Genomic DNA, 25,546 nt, shown 5'->3' on the forward strand with positions numbered 1-25,546 from the left:
GAAGAAAAGATGTTTAATTGACTTGGAGTTCTGCAGGCTTAACAGGAAGCATGACTGGGAGGCCTCAGGAAACTTACAATTATGGCAGAAGGCAAAGGGGAAGCAAACACTTTATACCATGGCAGAGCAGGAGACAGAGAGAGCAAGGAGGAATTGCTACACACTTTTAAACCATCAGATTCTGTGAGAACTCAGTCACTATCATGAAAACAGCAAGGGGGAAATCGTCCCCATGATCCAATCACCTCTCAACATGTCTCTCTCCCAACACTGGATATTACAATTCAACATGGTATTTGGGTGGGGACACAGACCCAAACCATATCAAATGGCCTTGCCTCAGGAGTGGCAAATAATTGACTCACTTCTTAGCCCTGCTCTAGTCCCCTGTATCCAATCTCAAAAGTAAAACCTGAAAGGATAATACTGCTTCCAAGGAAATTAACTGCATTCTAAAACAAAGCTTAAGAATATTTATGGAAGTATAAAATTATCCACTACCTAAATAGGTAAAATTCACAAAGTCTGGCATTCAATAGGAATTACCAAGCATTATGAAAATGGAGGAAAATATGACCTACAAAGAGACAAATCAATCAATCAATTAACTGAAATAGACCCATAACTCACACAGATGTAAAAACTGGCAGATATGGACATTAAAAGTGTTATTCAATCTGTATTGCAAACAGAGCAAAATCAGCACTTGGGCATCCCTGAGAGTGAGTGCCTTCTTAAATTTTGGAACCTAGATAATATGTCTCATCCTTCATTTTAGTCCTGGTCTGATTCCAGATAATTGAAAGTTAAATAGTGGGCCGGGCGCGGTGGCTCACGCTTGTAATCCCAGCACTTTGGGAGGCCGAGGCGGGCGGATCACGAGGTCAGGAGATCGAGACCACGGTGAAACCCCGTCTCTACTAAAAATATAAAAAAATCAGCCGGGTGTGGAGGCGGGCGCCTGTAGTCCCGGCTACTCGGAGAGGCTGAGGCAGGAGAATGGCGTGAACCCGGGAGGCGGAGCTTGCAGTGAGCCGAGATTGCGCCACTGCACTCCAGCCTGGGCGGCAGAGCGAGACTCCGCCTCAAAAAAAAAAAAAAAAAAGAAAGTTAAATAGTGGTATGAAACATGTAAATAAAAATATAAAAATAAAAGAACCTTAATTCAAAGCTTTAGAAATGGAAATTACAATGGTGAGATGAAAAAATACACTAAATGAGATTAATAAAAAATTGCACATTGCAGAAGAAAATATTAGCTATCTTGAAATCATAATAATAGAAATTACCCAAAAGGAAATAATTTAAAGAAAAAAATAAAAACAAATCTGTGAGTGATGGGATAATTCAAGAGCCTCAATATATAGAGAGTCTACAAAGAAAAAATGAAGAGTGGAGGACAGTAAAAATCTTTGAGGAAATAATGGTTTAAACACTTCTAAATTTGATGAAAATTATAAACTTATATATGAAAGCAGCTTAGCCCCAAGCATGAAATCATAAAGAAAACTACACCAAAAACCAAAACTAAATTTCTCCAAACTAACAATAAAGAGAAAATCTGGAAAGAGGCCAAAGAAAAAGACACATCATGAATAGAACAAAGATGATAATAGAACATTTCCTGCAGGAAACAATATAGGTAAGGAGATAGTGGAAGAATATTTTAAAGGACTGAAATTTAAAAAAAGGAGACCACCTAAAATCCTACATTCAGGAAATATTCCTATAAGAAATAAAGGCAAAATTAATACATTTTCTAACATACAAAAGCTGAAAGAACTTATTACATGTAGTTCCACACTACAAGAAATTCTAAAGGAAGTCCTTCAGGCAGAAGGAAAATGATGTCAGAGGAAAATCTGGATCAACATAATGAAAGAGCCCCAGAAACAGTAATTATAAGAAATTGTGGATGGTCTGAGATTTTACCCCTGCCTGCAAGTTAAGAAGTTAACCTTCCACAGTTTCATGAGTGCTGGCAGAAGATTCAGAGTTCCTAGATCAGAGACAAATAATTTTATAAGTCATAACACAGTAGACAGTACAAGCTTCATGTTCATGCTGAGTCTTTATGCCTCCCACGTCCCATGGGGTGAAGCAAGCTGGCCTAGATGGATTATATACATTGATCCTTGTGTCACAACTAAAAGACCCTGAATATAGTAAAATACATATTTCTATATATAATGAAATGTAAGCAAATCTGTCTAAACTTTGCCAGAATGAAAGACATCATTTCCAGCATAAGAGACAACAAAATCTTTTGTCCTCTGTCCCAGAAGGAGACACAATTTTAATCATTCTAGGCTATTCACTACACAAATATCCTAGGAAATTAAATCTGAAACAAAAGCTGTCAGTGTCTTTGCCCACAAGATCTCCAAAAACTTGTCAAACACATTAAGCATTGTCTCACAAAGTAAGTACATGAGTAAATACACAGGGATTTTTTCTAATTATTGAAATGTCTTCATGAGACTGTAGACTGTTTAAACAACAACAACAAAGTTGGAGATTGAAATATATGTAAATTGTAACACAAAAATAGCACAAAGCTCAGGAGGGAAGCAATTAAAATAGATGGCAAAATTCTTATACCATGCAGAGGGTGTTTTAATGTCACTTGAAAGGAGAATGGATTATCATAAAAATGAACAGTATAAACCATAAAGCAACCAATAAAATAACAAAATAGAGAGTTGTACCTAATAGGCCAACAAATGAGATAAAATAGAGTCAGAAAAATTTAATTAATCATTAATTTTATTCAATTAAAGCAGAAAAAGAGAAATAGGAGAACATAAACAAATGGTAAAATAGAAAGCCCATGGTAAGATGGGAGATTCAAGCCTAGCAATTTAATCACATTAAATATAAATGGTCTAAATACCAACTAAAAGTTAAAGTTTAAAAAGTAAGACCAAATTATAAGCTGACTACAAGTAACACGCTTCAAATACAAAGACACAATTAATTAAAAGGATGGAAAAAGGCTGGATGCAGTGGCTCATGCCTGTAATACCAACATATTGGGAGATGGGAAGATTTCTTGAGGTCAGGAGTTCAAGACCAGCCTGAATAATATAATCAGGGCCTGTCTCTACAAAAAATCAAACAGTATTGGCCAGACCCAGTGATGCATGCCTGTAGTCCTAGAGGCAGGAGGCTGCAGTGAGCTCTGATTGTGCCACTGTACTTGAGCCTGGGCATTAGAGTAAGACCTTATGTCAAAAAAAAAAAGAAAGAAAGAAAGAAAGAAAGAAAGAAAGAAAGAAAGAAAGAAAGAAAAAAAACCTGAAATATATACCATGCGAACAAACATCAAATAAGTTCTGGAGAAGTATATTACTATAAGACAAAGTATATTTGAGAGCAAATAATACTTCCAGGGATAATAAAATTATTTCATAATAACAAAGGAGTCTTTCACCATGATCAAGTGGAATCTTTCCCAAGGGTGTAAGTATGGTTCAATACATGAACAGAATGAAGGACAAAAAAATGCAATCATATCAACACATGTAAAAGGTATTTTATAAAATTCAAAATTCTCTTATGATAAAAACTCTCAACAAACTAGATATAAAAGGAATATATCTCAACATCATAAAGGCCATATGTGACAAACAAACAGCTAATATCATTCTGAATGGGAAATGCTGAAAGCTTTTTCTCTAATAACTGGAACAAGACAAAGATGTCAGTTTTCTCCACACTTATTCAACCTAGTACTGAAAGTCCTATCCAGAGCAATTAGGAAAAAAAGGAAATAAAGGGCACCCAAATTGAAAAGAAGTTAAATTGTTCCTGTTTGCAGATGGCAGTATGTTTTATATAAAAAACCCTGAAACCTCCACCAAAACTTTCAGAACTGATTTAAAAATTTGGGAGGCCAAGGTGAGCAGATCACCTGAGGTCAGGAGTTTGAGACCAGCCTGACCAACATGGTGAAACCCTGTCTCGTCTCTACTAAAAAGACAAAATTAGCCAGGTGTGGTGGTTCATGCCTGTAATCCCAGCTACTCAGGAGGCTGAGACAGAAGAATTGCTTGAACCTGGGAGGCGGAGAGTGCAGTGAGCTGAGATTGTGCCATTGCACTCCAGCCTGGGCAACAAGAGTGAAACTCCTTATAAAAAAAAAAAAATTCAGTAAAATTGCCAGATACAAAATGAATATATAAAAAGTTAGCAGGATTTCTATGTACTAACAACAAACTGTTAGAAAAAGAAATCAAGAAAGCAGTAAAATTTAAAAGTAAATTTTACACAAAAAGTATAAAATACCAAAGAATAAATTTAACCAAGGAAGTGGACGGTGTCACTAATGAAAGAAGTTAAAGAGTACACATTCAAAAAATAAAAAAGCATCCCATGTTCATGGATAGGAAGAATTAATATTGTAATAATGGCCATACTACCAAATGAAATCAACAGATTTAATGCAATTTCTACCAAAATACCAATGACATTCTTCACAGACATAGAAAAACCAGTCCTCAAATTCATATGAAACCACAAAAGATTATGAACAGCCAAAGCAATCTTGAGCAAAAAGAACAAAGCTGAAGTCCTCATATGGCCTGACTTCAAAATATACTACAAAGCCATAGTAACAAAAATAGCATGGTAGTGGCATAAAAGTAGGCATATAGAAAAAATGGAACAGAATAAAGAGTACAGAAGTAAACTCACACATTTATGGTCAATTGATTTTTTTGACAAAGGTGCCAAGAACACACAATAAAGAAAGAACAGGCTCTTCAATAAATGATGTTCAGAAAACTGGATATTCTTGTGCAGAAGAATGAAACTAGATCCTCATCTCTCACCACATACAAAATTCAACTCAAAATGTATTCAACTTGAAATTTCTTAAAGACTTAAATATAAGACCCCAAACTATGAAACTACTAGAAAAAAACATAGGTGAAAAATTTTTGGACACTGGTCTGGGCAAAGATTTTATGAAGAAAATATCAGAAGCACAGGCAACAAAAGCAGAAATAAGCAAGTGGAGTAATATCAAACTAAAAAGCTTCTGCACTGTACAGGACACAATCAAGAGTGAAGAGACAGGCAGCCGAATGGGAGAAAATATATACTAACTATTCAGCTTATAAGGGATTAATATCCAGAATATACAAGGAACTCAAACAACTCAAAAGCAAAAAACAAATAATTTGATTAAAACAAGAGCAAATAAGCTGAATAGACATCTCTCAAAAAAAGACATACAAATGACCAGCATATATATGACAAAATGATCAACATTACTAATCATCAGGGAAATGCAGATCAAGACCACAATGAAATATCGCATCACCCTAGTTGGAATGGCTATTATCAGAAAAACAAAATGTAACAGGCACTGGTGGGGATGCAGAGAAAGGAGAATTCTTACACACCGTTGGTGGAAATGTAAATTAGTATAGCCATTATGGGTAACATTATGGAGGTTCCACAGAAAACTAAAAATAAAATTACTGTATAATCCAACAATCCTACTATTAGATATATATCCAAAGGAAATAAAATCAGTATGTCAGAAATATATCTACACTTCTATGTTTATTGCAACACTATTCACAATAGCCAAAACATGGAATCATTCTACATGTTCATCAACAGATAAATGGATTTAAATATGTGGTATATATACAGAGTAAAATACCATTCAGCCATAATAAAGAATAAAATTTTTAATTTGTGGCAATGTGGATGAGATTGGAGGACATTATGTTAAGTGAAGTAAGTTAGGCACAAAAAGACAAATATTGGATGTTTTTGCTCACATATGGAGGCTAAAGAAGTTGATTTCAAGAAGAGGGAGTAGAATAGTCATTATTAGAGGCTTGGAAGGGGGAGCAGATAGCAACAGGTAAGTAAAGGAATACAAAATTACAGCAAGGTGGAAGGAATAAGTTCCAGTGTACTATAACATCATTGGATGACTGTAATTAACAATAATTTATTTTTATTTTCAAACAGTAATGATCATGGATTTTGAATGCACCCAGTGCAAATTACTCTGAATTATTACACATTGTGCATATGTGTCAGAATATCATACCGTACTCTATAAATGCATACTGTAATTATATGCCAATTAAAAATAATAAAAGCAGTTGAACATGGTGGGAGGCTAAGGAAGGAGAATTGCTTGAGCCCAGGAGTTTCAGGACACTGTGCACTATGATTGCACCCTATATCCTCGGTGACAGAGCAAGGCCACATCTCTAATAATATTAATAATAACAAAAAATAAAAGTAAAAAAATATATAACTCTCAAAATTCAATAAGAAACCAAAACCATAATTTATTTTTGTTATTTTTATTCTTTAATTTACAAAGTGGTTTATATTTATCATGTACTGTTTTGAAATATGTATACATCTTGAAATGGCTTAATAAAGCTAGTTAACAGATACATTACGTTACATATCTTTTTTTGTGGCAAGAAACTTCTGTCAGTGATTTTCAAAATACAATACATTGTTATTAAGTATAGTCACCATGTTGTATAATTGATGTCTTAAACACACTCTCCCTATTCAACTAAAAATTTCTGTCCTTTAATCAACATGTCACCAACTCTCCACCCACGTCCCAGCCCTAGTTACCACAATTCTCTCTACTTCCATTAGTTCAACTTTAACTTTAAGATTCCACATATAAGTGAGATCATGCAGTATGTGTCTTCTTTTGTCTGGCTTATTTCAGTTAAAATAATGTCCACCAAGCTCATCCATATTTTTACAAATGACAGAATTTCCTTTTTTTAAAAGCTGAATTTCTGTCGTATGTGTGTTTATCAGATGTATGTGTAATATATACATACTATATATGTATAATGTATAATATGAAAATAATATATTTTGTATATAATATAAAAATATATTTTATAGAAATAATATATCTTATATTATAAATATACATTATATATTTTATATTATATATTTTATATAAAATATATTGTCTTATATAACATTATTTTATATAATATATAAACAATATATTTATATATTATCGATAATACAAATAAAATATTTTATTTTATACATAATACACATAATATATAAAAGAATGTATTATATATAAATATCTGTTATATATGAATACATATAAAATATATATTTATAAAATATGTATTATATATCATTATCTTTATCTATTTTTATCAATGGACACTTAGGTTGATTCCATAGATTGACTATTGTGAATAGTGTTGCAATAAATATGGAAGGGCAGCTATCTATTTGACATACTGGTTTTATTTCCTTTTGCTATATACCCAGAAGTGGGATTGCTGGGTAATATAATAGTTCTATTTTTAATTTTTTTGAGAAACCTTTGTACCATTTTTTGTAATAGCTGTACTAATTCACCTTACTGTCAACAGTGTACAGGGTTCTTTTTTCTTCATTTCCTTGACAACTCTTATTGTCTTTTGTCTCTGAAAAAAGCCATTCTAACTGGTATGGGATAGGATTCTCTTATGGTTTTAATTTGCTTTTCCATGATGATTAGTGATATTAAGCATTTTTTAATATACCTTCTGGGCATTTGTATGTCTTCTTTTGTGAAATGTCTACTTGGGTTCTTTGCCCATTTTAAAATCAGGTAATTTATCTTCTTGCTATTGAGTTGTTTGAGCTTCTTATATGTTTTGAATATTAACCCCTCATCAGATGTATGGTTTGCAAATATTTTTTCCCATCCCATAGGTTGCTGTCAGGCCTCTGAGCCCAAGCTAAGCCATCATATCCCCTGTGACCTGCACATATACATCCAGATGGCCTGAAGTAACTGAAGAATGACAAAAGAAGTGAAAATGGCTTGTTTCTGCCTTAACTGGAGACATTATCTTGTGAAATTCGTTCTCCTGGCTCATCCTGGCTCAAAAGCTCCCCCACTGAGCACCTTGTGTCCCCTGCCCCTGCCTGCCAGAGAACAACCCGTTTTGACTGTAATTTTCCACTACCTACCCAAATCCTACAAAATGGCCCTACCCCATCTGCCTTCACTGACTCTCTTTTTGGACTCAGCCCACCTGCACCCAGGTGATTAAAAAGCTTATTGCTCACACAAAGCCTGCTTGGTGGTCTCTTCACATGGATGCAAGTGAAATTTGGTGCCGTGCCTCGGATCTGGGGACCTCCCTTGGGAGATCAATCCCCTGTCCTCCTGCTCTTTGCTTTGTGAGAAAGATCCACCTATGATCTCTGGTCCTCAGACTAACCAGCCCAAGGAACATCTCACCAATTTTAAATCGGGTAAGCAGCCTCTCTTTACTCTCTTCTCCAACCTCTCTCACTATCCCTCAACCTCTTTCTCCTTTCAATCTTGGAGCCACACTTCAATCTCTCCCTTCTCTTAATTTCAGGTCCTTTCCTTTTCTGGTAGAGACAAAGGAGACACATTTTATCCATGGACCCAAAACTCCGGCACTGGTCATGAACTTGGGAAGACAGTCTTCCCTTGGTGTTTAATCACTGCGAGGATGCTTGCTTGATTATTCACCCAAGTTTCAGAGGTGTCTGATCACCACAGGGATGCCTGCCTTGATCCTTCACCCTTAGCTGCAACCACCACTTTTCTGGGGGGCAAGCACCCCCCACCCCTTTCAACTTTCCTGGGGGGCAAACACCTCCCACTCCTTTTTGACTTTCTTGGGGGGCAAGCACCTCTCACCCCTTCTCCACTTTCCTGGTGGGCAAGAACCTCCCACCCCTTCTCCACTTTCCTGGGGGACAAGCACCTCCCATCCTTTCTCCACTTTCCTGGGGGGCAAGCACCTCCCACCCCTTCTCCACTTTCCCGGGTGGCAAGCACCTCCTACTCCTTCTCCACTTTCCTGAGGAGCAAGCACCCCCCACCCCTTCTCTCCGTGTCCTTACTCTCTCTTATCTCTGGGCTTGCCTCCTTCACTATAGGCAACCTTCCACTTTCCATTCCTCCCTCTTCTCATAGCCTGTGTTCTCAAAAACTTAAAACCTCTTCAACTCACACCTGACCTAAAAACCTAAACATCTTATTTTATTCTGCAATGCCACTTAACCCCAATACAAACTTGACAATCATTCCAAATAGTCAGAAAATGGCACTTTTGTTTTTTCCATCCTACAAGATCTAGATAATTCTTGTCATAAAATGGGCAAACGGTCTGAGGTGCCTGACGTCCAGGTATTCTTTTTCATATCCCTCCCTAGTCTCTCTTCCCAGTGTGATTCCTCCCAAATCCTCCTTCTTTCCCTCTTGTCTGTCCCCTCAGTCCCAACCCCAAGCGTCCCGAGTCTTTCCAATCTTCCTTTTCTGCAGACGCATCTGACATCTCCCCTCCTCCCCAGGCTGCTCCTCGCCAGGCTGAGCCAGGTCCCAATTCTTCCTCAGCTGCCGCTCCCCCATCCTATAATCCTTTTATCACCTCCCCTCCTCACACCTGGTCCAGCTTACAGTTTCATTCTGCAACTAGCCCTGCCCAACCTGCCCAACAATTTCCTCTTAAAGAGGTGGCTGGAGCTAAAGGCATAGTCAAGGTTAATGTTCCTTTTTCTTTATCCAACCTCTCCCAAATCAGTTAGCGTTTAGGCTCTTTTTCATCAAATATGAAAAACCCAGCCCAGTCCATGGCCTGTTTGGCAGTAACCCTGAGACGCTTTACAGCCCTAGACCCTGAAGGGTCAGAAGGCTGTCTTATTCTCTATATGCATTTTATTATCTAATCTGCTCCCAACATTAAATAAAACTCCAAAAATTAAATTCTGGCCCTCAAACCCCACAACAGGACTTAATTAACCTTGCCTTCAAAGTGTACAATAATAGAGGCAGCCAAGTAGCAACATATTTCTGAGTTGCAATTCCTTGCCTCCACTGTGAGAGAATCCCCAGCCACATATCCAGCACACAAGAACTTCCGAGTGCCTAAACAGCAGAGGCCAGGTATTCCTCCAGGACTGCCTCCCCCAGGAACTTGCTTCAAGGGCTGGAAATCTGGCCACTGGGCCAAGGAATGCCTGCAGCCCGGGATTCCTCCTAAGCTGTGTCCCATCTGTGCAGGACCCCACTGAAATTCAGACTGTCCAACTCACCTAGAAGCCACTCCCGAGCCCCTGGAACTCTGGCCCAAGGCTCTCTGACTGACTCCTTCCCAGATCTTCTTGGCTTAGCTGCTGAAGACGGACGCTGCCTGATCGCCTCAGAACCCCCCTAGACCATCGCAGATGATGAGCTTTGGGTAACTCTCACAGTGGAGGGTAAGTCCTTCCCCTTCTTAATCAATACGGAAGCTACCAACTCCACATTACCTTATTTTCAAGGGCCTGTTTCCTTGGCCTCCATAACTGTTGTGGGTATTGACGGCCAGGCTTCTAAACCTCTTAAAACTCCCCAACTCTTGTGCCAACTTGGAAAACATTCTTTAATACACTCCTTTTTAGTTTTTCTCACCTGCCCAGCTCCCTTATTAGGCCGAGACATTTTTACTAAATTATCTGCTTCCCTGACTATTCCTAGGCTACAGCCACACCTCACTGCCACCCTTTTCCCCAGTTCAAAGCCTCCTTTGCATCCTCCCCTTGTATCTCCCCACCTTAATCCACAAGCATAGGACACCCCTATGCCCTCCTTGGAGACTGATCATGCATCTCTTACCATTCCATTAAAACCTAATCACCCTTACCTTGCTCAATGCCAATATCCCATCCCACAGCATGCTTTAAAAGGATTAAGGCCTGTTATCACTTGCCTGTTACAGCATGGCCTTTTGAAGCCTATAAACTCCTTAAAATTCCCCCATTTTACCTGTCCAAAAGCTGGACAAGTCTTACAGGTTAGTTCAGGATCTGAACCTTATCAACCAAATTGTTTTGCCTATCTACCCTGTGGTGCCAAACCCATATACTCCCCTATCCTCAAAACCTCCCTCCACAATCCCTCCACAACCCATTGTTCTGTTCTGGATCTCAAACATGCTTTCTTTACTATTCCTTTGCACCCTTCATCCCAGCCTCTCTTCACTTTCACTTGGAATGACCTTGACACCCATCAGGCTCAACAAATTACCTGGGCTGTACTGCTGCAAGGCTTCACGGACAGCCCCCATTACTTTAGTCATACCCAAATTTCTTCCTCATCTGTTACTATCTTGGCATAATTCTTCATGAAAACACACATGCTCTCCCTGCTAATCATGTCTGGCTAATCTCCCAAACTCCAACTCCTTCTATACAACAGTAACTCCTTTCCTTCCTAGGCACAGTTAGGTACTTCCACCTTTGGATACCTAGTTTTACCATTCTGACTAAACCATTATATAAACTCACAAAAGCAAACCTAGCTGACCCCATAGACCCTAAATCCTTTCCCCACTCCCTTTTCCATTCCTTAAAAAAACAGCTCCCACACTAGCTCTCCCTAACTCATCACTCCTTTTTCATTACACACAGCCGAAGTGCAGGACTGTGCGATCAGAGTTCTTAGACAAAAGCCGAGACTGCACCCTATAGCCTTTCTATCCAAACAACTTGATCTTACTGTTTTAGCCTAGCCCTCATGTCTGTGTACAGTAGCTGCCACTGCCTTAATACTTTTACAGGCCCTCAAAATCACAAACTATGCTCAACTCACTCTCTATGCCTTAACTCGAGCCCTCACTCTTGCAAAAGGACTACACTTCAATATTTATACTGTCTCTAAATATGCCTTCCATATCCTGCACCACCATACTGTTATATGGGCAAAAAGAGGTTTCCTCACTATGCAAGGGTCTTCCATCATTAGTTCCTCTTTAATAAAAACTCTTCTCAAGTCCGCTTTACTTCCAAAGCAAGCTGGAGTCATTCACTGCAAGAGCCATCAAAAGGCATCAGATCCCACTGCTCAGGGCAATGCTTATGCTGATAAGGTAGCTAAAAAAGCAGCTAGTGTTCCAACTTCTGTCCCTCATGGCCAGTTTTTCTCCTTCTTATCGGTCACTCCCACCTACTCCCCCACTGAAACTTCCACCTATCAATCTCTTCCCACAGAAAGCAAATGGTTCTTAGACCAAGGAAAATAACTCCTTCCAGATTCACAGGCCCATTCTATTCTGTTGTCATTTCATAACTTCTTCCATGTAGGTTACAAGCCGCTAGCCCATCTCTTAGAACCACTCATTTTCTTTCCATTGTGGAAATCTATCCTTGAAAAATCACTTTTCAGTGTTCCATCTGCTATTCTACTACTTCTCAGGAATTTCTCAGGCCCCCTCCCTTAATGGTCTTTTAAAAACACACCTCACCAAGCTCAGCCACCAACTTAAAAAGGACTGGACAATACTTTTACCACTTGCCCTTCTCAGAATTCGGGCCTGTCCTTGGAATGCTACAGGGTACAGCCCATTTGAACTCCTGTATGGATGCTTCTTTTTATTAGGCCCCAGTCTCATTCCAGACACCAGACCAACTTTGACTGCACCCCCAAAAAACTTGTCATCCCTATTATCTTCTGTCTAGTCATACTCCTATTCACCGTTCTCAACTACTCATAAATGCCCTGCTCTTGTTTACACTGCCAGTTTACACTGTTTCTCCAAGCCATCACAGCTGATATCTCCTGGTGCTATCCCCAGACTGCTACTCTTAACTCTTAAAGTAAATAAATAATCTTTGCTGGCAGGGCTATGCTGAACCTCCTTGGGCACTCTCTAATTGGATGTCCTAGGTCCTCCCAATTCTTAGTCCTTTAAGACCTGTTTTTCTCCTTCTCTTATTCTGTTCAGTTTTTCCATTCATACAAAACCATATCCAGGCCATCACCAATTATTCTATATGAAAAATGTTTCTTCTAACGACCCCACAATATCACCCCTTACCACAAAATCTTCCTTCAGCTTAATCTCTCCCATTCTAGGTTCCCACGTCACTCCTAATCCCGCTTGAAGCAGCCCTGAGAAACATCACCCATTATCCCTCCATACCGCCCCCTAAAATTTTCGCCGCCCCAACACTTTACCACTATTTCATTTTATTTTTCTTATTAATATAAGAAGACAGGAATGTCAGGCCTCTGGGCCCAAGCTAAGCCATCATATCCCCTGTGACCTGCATGTATACATCTAGATGGCCTGAAGTAACTGAAGAATCACAAAAGAAGTGAAAATGGCCTGTTCCTGCCTTAACTGATGACATTACCTTGTGAAATTCCTTCTCCTGGCTCATCCTGGCTCAAAAGCTCTCCCACTGAGCACCTTGTGTCCTCTGCCCCTGCCCACCAGAGAACAATTCCCTTTGACTGTAATTTTCCACTACCTACCCAAACCCTATAAAACAGCCCCACCCCATCTGCCTTCACTGACTCTCTTTTCGGACTCAGCCTGCCTACACCCAGGTGAAATAAACAGCCTTGTTGCTCACACAAAGCCTGTTTGGTGGTCTCTTCATACGGACGTGTGTGAAAGTTGCCTCTTCACCTTGTTGATTGTTTCTTTTTCTGTGCAGAAGCTTTTTTGTTTGATGTATTCACATTTGTCTATTTTTGCTTTTGTTGCCTGTATTTTAGGGTAATAGTCAAGAAATTATTGCCCAGGCATAAGTCATGGAGTTTTTCTCTTCTGTTTTCTTCTAGTTGTTTCACAGTTTCAGATTTTATGTTTAAGTATTTTATCCATTTTGAGTTGTTTATTGTATGTAGTGTGAGATAAGAGTCTAACTTAATTCTTCTGTACATGAATATCCAGTTTTCCCAACAACATTTATTGAAGAGCCTATTCTTTCCTCATTGTGTGTTCTTGACACCTTTGTCAAAAAAATCAATTGACCATAAATGCGTGAGTTTATTTCTGGATTCTTTATTCTGTTCCATTTTTTCTATATGCCTATTTTTATGCCACTACCATGCCATTTTGGTTACTATAGCTTAGTAGTATATTTTGAAGTCAGGCAGTGTGATGACTTCAGCTTTGTTCTTTTTTCTCAATATTAGTTCAGCTGTTCATGATCTTTTGTGGTTTCATATCAATTTGAGGATTTTTTTCTATGTCTGTGAAGAATGTCATTGGTATTTTGGTAGAAATTGCATTAAATCTTTTTATTTCTTTTGGTGGTATGGTTTACAATATTAATTATTCCTATCCATGAACACGGGATGCCTTTTCATTTTTTTGTGTGTGCACTTTTCGATTTCTTTCATCAGTGTTTTACAGTTTTCATTGTAGATATCTTTCGCTTTCTTTTTTAAACTTATTCTTTGGTATTTTATATTTTTGTAGTTATTGTAAATTTTATTGCTTTCCTGATTTTTTGGCTAGTTTGTTCTCAGTGTATAGAAATCCTACTGATTTTTGTATGTTCATTTTGTATTCTACAACTTTATTGAATTTGTTCATTAGTTCTAACATTTTTTTGCTACAGTCTCTAGAAATTTTTATTTGTAAGATCATGTCATCTACAAGTAGGAACATGATCAAGGGATTCCTAGGATGCAAGATTGGTTCAACATAGCCAATCTTACAAATGTGGTACACTACAGTAATAGAATGAAGGACAAAAACCATATGACAATCTCAATTGATGGAGAAAAATCATTTGACAAAATTCAATGTCCATTTATGATACAAAATCTTAAGTTAGGTACAGAAGGGATGTACATTAGCACAATAAAGCCATGTATAACAAACTACAGATAACACAATATTCAACGTTGAAAAATTGTAATCTTTTCCTTTAAGATGAGGAGCTAGTCAAACATGCTCACTCTAACCACTTCTGTTTAAAACAGTATTACAAATTCTAGCCAGATAAATTAAGCAAGGGAAAGAAATAAAAGACATGCAAATTGGAAAAAAAAACAAAATTTAAATAAAGATGACAAAATATTTGAGTTTTCACTTTACTAATGGAAATATAAAGATGGCAAATATCCACATGGATGGAAAGATTTTCCACATTGTTAGTTGTTAAAGAAATGCAATCTAAAATCACAGTATACACACACCAGATTGTCAAAAAATAAAGACCAGTAAAAGCAGGTTATTGCCAAGATGTTAAGGAACTAGAACTCTCATTCATGGCTGATGGGAATGTAAATGGCACAATAACTTTTGAAAAGAGTTTGGCAATTTATTTAAAAGTTAAACATATTACTACCATGTAATTCAGCTATTCTACTCCTATGTACTTACCCAAAATGAAAGATAGCTTATGCCCACACAAAGACCTGCACACACAAATTCATAGAGATGTATTTGTAACAACTAAACACTGGAAACCATCCAAATTTCTATATGACAGATGAATGGATAAACTGATTTTGCCATATGATAGAATACAAGTCAGCATTAAAATGGAATAAACCACTGGCACATGCTATGGTATAGATAAGTCTCAAAGTAATTATGTTGAGTGCAAGAGGCCAGATGAAATAACACATACTGTGTAATTTCATTTCAGTAAAATCATAGGTCATGAATGTGGACATAAAGAAATGTCAGGGGTGGTCACAAGAGTAGGCTTACAAGGGACATGAAATTTTGGGGAGTGATGAATATGCTCATTATATTGATAATGGTTATGGTTTCATTGCTATAAACATATTAAAACTTTTCATATTATATACTTTAAGTATGGGCGGTTTATAATATTTCAGTTATATTTCAATAAAACTTCTTTTTAATAAAAAAGACTATTGATACATAATGCTAAACTTTTGTTTAGTAAGATTTCCCCCATCACTCTCCCATTAGCATTATGGGAAAATGCTGGGTTTTCCTCATTCCTAATTGCCAATCTGAGAGGTTATGGTGACACTTCGGTGTTTTCCTTTGCATTTATTTGACTAGTAAAACTTACTTCATTCAAATATTTAAAGAAAGGTTATGCTCTTTTTAAATGCAGCATGGAATTTGACTAACACTGGCTTTCCTTATTAAATTTCTGGGCAGGGTAATTCCCAGAGGACCTTGGATTCTGAATGACTTGGCAATTATTTGTATAAGTTGGAAAAAAGAGAAAACTGTTGAGATGGGAAAATGTATAAATGCAGGAAGTTGAGTAAATTTTATTTCTGAACCATTGTGAAAATCATTTGTATATTAAAAGAATCTTGTCTAATATAAGGAAGAAATGTTTTACTTATTCTCCTCTAGTCTGATTGATCCTCTGGACCTTATTCATAAATTATTTTATATTTGTACAGCAGAAAATACAATGTTGCATCTACATGCAGAGAGTTCTCCCTTTACCTCCCCTTTGTAGTTTGCAAAACAGTGCTAAAATATTTTTAATTACTAAAGAAAGAACAATGACCTCTGTAAAAAGTGCAGCTGGGCCCTAGCTTGGAGACAGCTGGAAAACATTGTCTCCTCATGAGCTTTGTAAATCATTCCTGGCAGGAGGCATCACTATCTTCTTAACTCTCTTGCAGAGTCTCTAATGTGGTTTTCAGAGGCCTTGTTAGGACTCTGGGAGCAGATAAATTGTTCACTTTATGACATCTACTTGGAGATCTTGGGGTTTAGAATTGGTAACTTAATAGGAACGGCCCTAGAGTTCAAGAGGCTTGAAGTGTGCTATGTCAGGGTAAGTTAGGGAACATGCTAATGGTTAAGTATCAGAGCAGGGACTAAGTTAGGGAAAGTGAGGTAAAGAACAAAGGAAAAAGTCTACTTTTGGGTTATTCACACTCTAGGCACCCTTCTCTCTAACTTGGCTTTGTTTTAAAAAATCAGATACACACAAATGTAGAAAGTATAGTATCCTATTATATCTATCACCAAGCTTAAACAATGGCCAAATATGTTTTGCCACACTAGAGATTCTCAAACTTCAATAAACCTATTGATGATCTTGAATGTTAAAGTACAGTTTTTTATAGTTTAGGCATGAGTCTAAGGTTCTTCATTTCTAACAAGCTCCTAGGTGATGTGGATCCTAGCTGGTAGTTCACTCTTGGAGTAGCAGAATTCTAACACTCCTTCTTACTTCTACACTTGCCCACTCATTATTTGGAAGCAAACTCTGGATATCATGTTATTTCATTCATAATTATTTCAGTATATATTTCCAAAACATTTGTTTGTTGTAAAAACATAGCCACAGTGCCATTATTCTACTTTAAAAAATAATAATTCTTCAATAACATTAAATGTCCAGCCATTGTCCAAATTTCCCCAATTGTCTCATAATTGTTTAATTCCCTCCACCTCTCAGATAGTTTGATAGGATTGAAATAAGATCCATACATTCTAACTGATTAATGTTTCTTACTGGTCACTGCAATTGGTTCATGTTGCAATTGACTGTTGTCTTTAGTTTATCTTTCATTCAATCTGTAGGTTCTCTAATACACACACTTTCTCTTACTCTTTCCCATCTCTTTATATTTCTTTGCAGTTTATTTTTTTTTGAAAAAAATCCATAATTTGTCCTGTAGAGTTTGAATAGTATACATTTTCCTGATTGCATAGTTTTCATTAACATGATCCTTGGCTCCCTATACTTTCTGTAAAATCATAGTTACCTATTTTGACATAAGACATGTGTACTTGGTCTCTGTCCCTTGTTCCTAGCACACAGCTCCAGAAACCTTGAAATTTCCTGAGAGATATGAGTACCCGGAGCATCTTTTTTCTATTTCGTCTCTGACCCCAGTTACTGAAACATAGCTCCTTAGAATCCCTTGGGATTTCCTGGGTGATAAAAATCATCTTTTGTTTTAATGAGGTGACTCTTCATTGGCTCTTGGCTAGTCTTGCATGGGGGCTGGTCATCAGAAAGAACGAAGACATGCTTAGAAGCTTGGAACTTACAGCCCCCCACACCTACCCTCTTCCTCCCCAGAGGAAAGAAGGGCTAGAGATGGAGTTAATAATCAATCATGCCTATGTGATGAACCATCCAAAAATTCCCTAAAACATGGAGTTCTGAGAGCTTCTAAGAAGTTTGGTGAATACATCCATGTGTTGGGAGGGTAATGTGCCCTAATTCCATGGGGACAGAAGCTCCTGTCTCAAGGCCCTTCCAATGTTGCCCTAAGTGCCTGTTCACCTGGCTATTCATCTGTATTCTCTATCACATCCTTTATAATAAACAGGTAGATATAAGTGCTTCTCTGAGTTCTGTGAGCCATCATAGCAGATTATCAAACACGAGAAGGACGTCTTCAGAACCCCTGATTTGTAGCCAAGTCAGACAGAAATGTGGGTAACCTAGGGGCCTGCAGTTGGTGTCTGAAGTGGGGGACAGTCCTATGGTGTTTATGCTAACTCCAGGTAGCTAGAATCATAATTGAATTGGAGCATACCCATTGAGTATCTAGAGAGTTGGCTAATGTGAGAAAAAATTCACACACAAGCATACAGGTTACTTTTGAGGAGGATCAGAGATTTGGGGATGTGGTAGCCATGACCATTTCATGAATAGTGTTTTGTAGGTAAGCAATCACCTGATTCTTTTCTACTTTGTCATGTTAGAAGCTAAATTCATTAAATAATTGAGGATTGTAAATAGTCACAATTTATCATTTCTTTATCACTTATTAGCTGGCATACATTTATAAAAACGTTTTGAAGCAGGATATTTCTCTGATTGCTTCACGGAACTCATGACAGGGGTTCCTCGTTTATTCAGCCTGCAGCATTCAACTCCTTGTGGGAAGGAATGTGCTAGCTAATGAGTTGGGAACTGGAGTGCAGGAATGCTGGAACCTGATGGCCACCTTGGCGCTGGCAGGAGTGAACTTCGCTCACTCAAACCCACTGCATTCCACCCCTCACAGGAGGGAGCATGCAGGTGAGTGGGTGCAGAAGCCAGGGCAAGGGCTTTTGGGTGTCAGCCAGAGAAAATTCTGTAGGGCCCTGTGGCAGCATCTGGTGGGGGTGCCTGTGACCCCTGAAGCCTCAGATGGGGTGTTACAGTGTCCTTTTAGCTCTGCTATTCACAGACAGCTTAAGTGTTAACCGCTCAGTGGGCCCTCTGTCTTTTCATGCGAGGCAACTGCCTTCTGCCAGCGAGGGCAAAGGGTCAGTGTGACAGCCTTTTGTATCCACACTCGTGACTCCTGAGCTCTTGTCCAGCATCCAGGAGAAATGAGGTCACACGAACGAATTGAAGGATGGTAAATGTGGGGATTTTATTGCTGATGAAAGTGGCCCTCAGTGGGAAGGGAAGCTGAAAAGGGGACAGGGTGGGAAGGTAATATTTTCCTGAAGTCCAGCCATCTCTGGCTGGATTCTTCACTGAAGTTATGCCATCAAGTCGCTCCTCTCCAATGTCCAGCTGCTTCTCCTTTCTGCTGGCTGAGTCTGGGATTTTTTTCCGCCCCCCGAACACGGAGTTTTGCTCTTGTTACCCAGGCCGGAGTGCAATGGTGCATCTCGGCTCACTGCAACCTCGACACCCCCAGGTTCAGGAGATTCTCCTTCCTCAGCCTCTTGAGTAGCTGGCATTACAGGTGCGTGCCAACGTGTCTGGCTAATTTTTGTATTTTTAGTAAAGATGGGGTTTCGCCACGTTGGCCAGGCTGGTCCTGAACACCTGACCTCAGGTGATCCACCCTCCTCGGCCTCCCAAAATGCTAGGATTACAGGCGTGAGCTACTGCACCTAGCCGAAGTCTGGGATTTTTATAGGCACAGGATTGGGAGAGGGTGGGGCTGTGGGTGGTGTTGGAAAAAGCAACATTCAAGCAGGAAAACAGGGATGTAAGTTCTGGCTTTGGGCCCTGGTGTCAGGCTTTACAGTTGGAGGGTGGGGCTTCACCAGGGACCTGCCCTTTTCTGCCTAGAATTTCTCTGCTTCCTGTCTCTTTCAGTTTCCCTGTATATTTGGACTCTTTCCCCTTCTTTACCTTTTTTGAAAATAGAAATTTGATTACTTCATGTGCTTTGAAGGTGACTAATCATTTATTTTCAGTGTCAGGAAACATCATTATGAACACATAAATTTAATAAAATTTGATGTTTCACTCCACTGTAGTTATTCTTATTGATGCTGAAAATGTTTGTCCATGGTAACTTCTTCATGTTGGCTCTTATGTAGCATTATTCTCGCAAACACATTCTCAAAAAAAAAAAAAAAAAAGGCCATAATATTTTAATGACTGTGTCAGAATATTCTGAACATTTAACCATCAGCTGCTATGAGCCTGTGTGTCCTGACCCTAGCACACCACTACTCTTGAGACTTGTCAACGTTACCACTTGTTTCTAGACCCATTCAATAAATATAGCTAGGGAATTTGTTACTTTTCAAAGATAATCTACATATGAGTTTATACTGGTATTTCCCATTTTAATTCAGGATTCCACTGTTTTCACTTAACTTTATCTTTCATCTGTTTCTCTTTTCTCCCACACAGAAAATCCCAGCTCCCAATGAATCAACATAATTACTCATCTGATTTATCCCACAATTCATGTGTAAAAATCTTAGAATAACAATACCAACACTGTCTGCAACAATGTGGTTACTGAAATATTTTAAGATTTCTTTCTTTTTCTTTTTTTTTTTGCTGCAATTCCTTTTGTCTTAGGGCATATACCACTAGGAATATATAATCAACTTATTGTGTTGTAAAGTTGCTTGAACTTGATAAATATTTGCTTTTTACTCAATTTTGCTTTTGCTTCTTAAGAATTTTTTTAACTTAATTTTGTGTAATAATTATGTAAAAATTTCAAAGTCACGTTTATAAAGCAAAGGGTATTCAAGAAGTCTATGCCTATCTCTGCTCCTTCCATGCTACTTTTTTCCTTCCCCATAGATAGTATTTTTAATAAAGAGTTTTTGGGTTTTCCTTACATTAAAAATACAAACTAATGTATATATAGTTATATTTATTCCTTTCTTACATGAACTTTACTATGTATGTTTTATTCCATTTTAGTTTTTTACCTTATATATTATGGAGCTCAATCCATTGCATGATATAGAGATACTTCCCATGCCCTATTCACAGCTTTATGGTACTCCATCATATGAATAAACCCTTGTTTATTCAACCAGTAACATAGTGATGAACTTTTGGATTATTTCTAGTCTTTTGGTATCACAGATAATGCTATGCTTGGGTCTTTGCCAGTGTACCTTGAGGATAGATCCTTTGAAGCAGCCTTGTAAGGTGAAAGAATGAATGCATACATAATTTTACTAAACATTCTTTACTTGATTACTGGCCACCTTTAAATGCAAAAGACAGAGAATAGTAGAAATCTTGAAGCTCAAGTTTGCCCCTCACTGGTGCTAATTTCTGAGATTTATGTTGGTCTCTCTGACTTCAGTGACTTCTTAGAACTGCTAAGTTATCCTTTTTTTTTTTTGTTTTTCATGAACACTTCATTCTGTTTTCTAAAAGCATCAAATGTTTTGTTGAATTTTTAATATAATCGAATTTATTCGAAAGATTATATATAAAATTATAACACAAAATATTAGGTTTATAAAATTTTAGATTTGGAATGTATTGACAATCTTTTCATTCATTAAAATGGGAAGGAGGAGATAGATATTAAACAAATGAATCAAGACTACAGAGTACATAACTGACAGAGGCAAGATTAGAATCCATGTCTCATTCTCTAGATGCAATAATCTTTAATCTCCCTCTTGGATGTTCAATCTGATATGCCAGAGGACATGTGATTTCATAGGGAGATCTTGGAAGTGATTCCATGGTCAGTAATTTGATTCTATGGTAAGTCATATGATTCTGTGGGAAGTAATATAAAACATTTTCTGTATTTAAACAGGCAAATATTTTGTAGTAGAATGAAAAAATAAACACATGGCACTTTAAATAATAAATTATAGGGCACTAAAAACACTTCCTAGCATGCCAAGGGCCATGTGACATCCCTGAACCACCAGTTCATTCTCCTCTGCCTGAGGGCACTTAATGGAAAAGTTTAAATAGCATTGCTCATCACCATACTTCCTTCCCACTGGAGTTGGTGGGGATCATTTCTACCAGTCTGATAGTTAGCATTTTCACATCCTCCCTGAATTGAGCCAGGTAGGTAAATGAGGAAAAGAAAGAAAACAAAGCAGTGACTGGGTTATCCTATCCCAAGAAATGGCTTGGCCTCACTGTGATCCACATTTAGGTAAAAAATAAAGGGAGAAGCACACTGGCTTCCTTACTCAAAACTCTGTCTCTTTCTTGAAGGGAAGTTCTGAGATTTTTGAGCCTGAAACGTCTCAGAGCCTTCTTTGCTACCATGCAAAGGTTATCACAAAACAAGGAGACATTGGGGATGGAAAAGAGTTGCTATAAAAAGCAAATTTTCTCGCTGTATTGAAGAGGACTATACAGTCTTAACTGCTGACACATGGGTATATGGAGATAGAAAATTGCATTATAAACAAAGACTAATTATGAAGAAAAGTTGCTTACAGCTTAGTGTTGTGGTTCAATTTGAATGCTTTCTAATTCTTTTGAGGACCCATTAGCTCATTTCTTCGGAGGAATCATGAGGACTAATGTCTAAAATCAATGGAGAATGTGAAAACAAAGTATGGAAAATGTTATTGTCAATCCCTTAAATCAACCCATAGAGTGTACATGATTCTATGCATATATCTATGCATATACAGTAATTTATTTGCAAATCCAAAGCTTGAACAAAAAAAGTAACAAAAGAAAAAGCAGTGTGCAGATGTCTGGGCCTTCAACCCATTTTGTTTTGAAGTTAACTATTAAATTCCCAGTAGTTAATAGTAGAAGAAAATTCTAAACTTTTCTTATTGATGGTGTTTATACTTTTCTGACAACATTGTCAACGTGGAATGTTGTGAGAATGGAGGACAATCACCCTGTGACACCACACTGACTTCACACCATGTGAACCACAGCAGGGGTGGCAAGCACGTCCTGTTCTTGTACTGTGATACTGCATGAGTAACTGAGTGCTGCCACCATTGTTAACCTTAACAGGCAAGGCTCATATTTAGGTGGTACAAACAGGTAAGCAGAGACCAGTTATTACAGGCAACATCTGTCACAGTTGGTTGGTGTTTGTGTGTTTTGGTTATTATATTTATTAAATATGTGGTTGTAGGAATCAAGTAATACGCTGGAATTGAAGCTTACCATATACAACATACTGGGTACTTCCAATTACAGGTCACAGGATGCATTTTACATGTTATAGTATTATTTTTCCTCTGATAGAGTATTTTTACACATTATGGTCATCTTCTTAAGTTACTATGACCCTAACTGTTTACCAACAATGAAAAATGTGACTAAGATTAATCGAGCTGGTTCTGCCAGTTAGCCCTAGGAGCTTGTTTAGCTAATTAAGATAAAAAGTGCTGAAGACTGTCCATAATGGATTATTTTGGAGACAAGCCTGTCCTCTTGCGTGCAACTTCCAGTTAAAAGTCTGCATGTTTATGCTCTGGGAAGCAAAGGTAGTTTCTGAGCTGGAAAGTTGCTTAAGACCTTACACAAGTGAAAAGCAGAACTAATGGCTTATGAGCAGTGGAAAAATAAGACTGGTTAGGAAGAGCTTAAGGATGTTTTCAATGTTTTTGGATCTTTTGCTGCAATATGCTTCCAGTTATTTGATCACCAAAATGTGCCTTTTTTTTTTTCCATTGAAGGATTTGCATAAACTATCTGTTTGGCTGGCCCAACTACTTGGAGAGTTTGCAGTATAAAAAGAGCACAAAAGGGTGGAGCATATCCACATTGGGCAAGAGATTGACAAGCCCATTTGTCACACCCAGGGGGTTAATACTGATTCAAAAGCCGTTGGTGAGTCATGGAATTGAGGGATCCATTTGGGGAAACTTGTGGAAGTGTGAGAATGGAGGACAATCACCCTGTGACACCACACTGACTTCACACCATGTGAGCCACAGCAGGGGTGGCAAGCACGTCCTGTTCTTGTACTGTGATACTGCATGAGTAACTGAGTGCCCATTTTTTGGGGGCTGTCATCTTTCACTGCCACCCCTCCCTCTCACCATGCAACCTATCAAAGCATTTCTCCCAATAAACACACAGCCCTCATCCTGAGAAGATTTCTGGTAAGTTTGTTTCCTTATATTCCCCATAATGCTTTCAGTACCCCTTGTAACTAGTCCCTTGGAAATGGCCTCAGTTTGAAGCAGGACCAGGGTGTCTCAAGTCAAAACAGTTTGGAGTCCTAGCTGTCTGCAACTTACATTTATACTCTTGGACAATATATTTAACTTTGGTAATCTTCAGTTTTCTCATCTATAAAATGGGAATAGCTATATATTTTTTAAACTGGTAAGAAGGAAGTTGAAATGTAAAGATGAAATTCAAAGGGGCTTCATTTATCTCTGGGACCCAATGTCTCTTTTACTTTGAAAAAAGTTTTTTATCAGAATGAATAGATGTAATTGCTGATATCTGACATTTTTTGGCCTATAGAAACGGCAGTTTTATATGGTTTAATGTTATTGTGTCCAATGGATAAGTAGAGACAAGGAATTAAATTGATTATGAAAAACTTGGCCAGTTTACCCAGCATGGTGGTTCATACCTACAATCCCAGAACTTTGGGAGGCCAAGGTAGCAGGATGGCTTGAGCCCAGGAGTTTGAGACCAACATGGGCAACACGTTGAAACCTCATTTCTACAAAAAAAGCCCAAACCCCAATCCAAAAAAAAAATACCCCACAAAAATTAGCAGGACATGGTGGAAGTGTCTGTAGTCCCAGCTACACAGGGGCTGAGGTGGGAGGATCATCTGAGTCCAGGCAGGTTGAGGCTGCAGTGAGCGGTGATCATACCACTGCACTCCAGTGTGGGCAACAGAATGAGGCCCTTTCTCAAAAAAAAAAAAAAAGAAAAAAAAAAAAGAAAAGAAAAGAAAAAAGAAAAAAGAAAAAAAATTGGCAGGGTGTTGATCCTACACAAAATGTTTAACATGCACTCCATCCTGTTATCTCTCAACTACTTACATAATTGTCTTGAGATCTAAGAGATTACTAGATTACTAAAAGCTATGCCTGCATTAAAATATGACTTTTTTTAGAAGACAGTTCTTCTGTCTTGTTAAATTCACTCCTGAAATAGGGCCTCCTTAACATAAAAAGCTCATGTTATTAAAAGTGTAAATTTTTGCTCAAGAGAATTCTTAAATTCCAAAAAGGACAAAGGAAAAGAAAAAATATCACTCTTGTTTTTTGTACCTCATACTTTGTCTTTATATGTCCCTATGATTTTACGAAACAGGAATGATCAAGTTACCATCTATGTGGAAAATAAACTTTATTTTCAACATACGTTCATAACGGCTTAGTGTCTAAAGCTGTTTCCACTGGATAGAAAGGAAAAAGAGTGTGTTGTGTCTTCCATGCTAGCATCGGCATGCGGGAACTTTGAAAAGTACACCAAGTATCTCATTTAGAGACTTTGGGAAAGCATCACAAAGCAATAGTACTTGTGGCAAAAGCCAAAATGAAAATCAATATTTTCTTCTTTCTTTGCCAATTCTAATGGCAGGCTCTGGCCTGCAGATCCCAGAATTTTAAAATATCTTTCCAGCAAGGAATTGCTTTCATGTTTGCATCCTCACTGCTAAATCTGGATCTCT

The sequence above is a fragment of the Symphalangus syndactylus genome, chromosome 10 (assembly GCF_028878055.3).
Source record: "Symphalangus syndactylus isolate Jambi chromosome 10, NHGRI_mSymSyn1-v2.1_pri, whole genome shotgun sequence".
NCBI classification, from domain to species: domain Eukaryota; kingdom Metazoa; phylum Chordata; class Mammalia; order Primates; family Hylobatidae; genus Symphalangus; species Symphalangus syndactylus.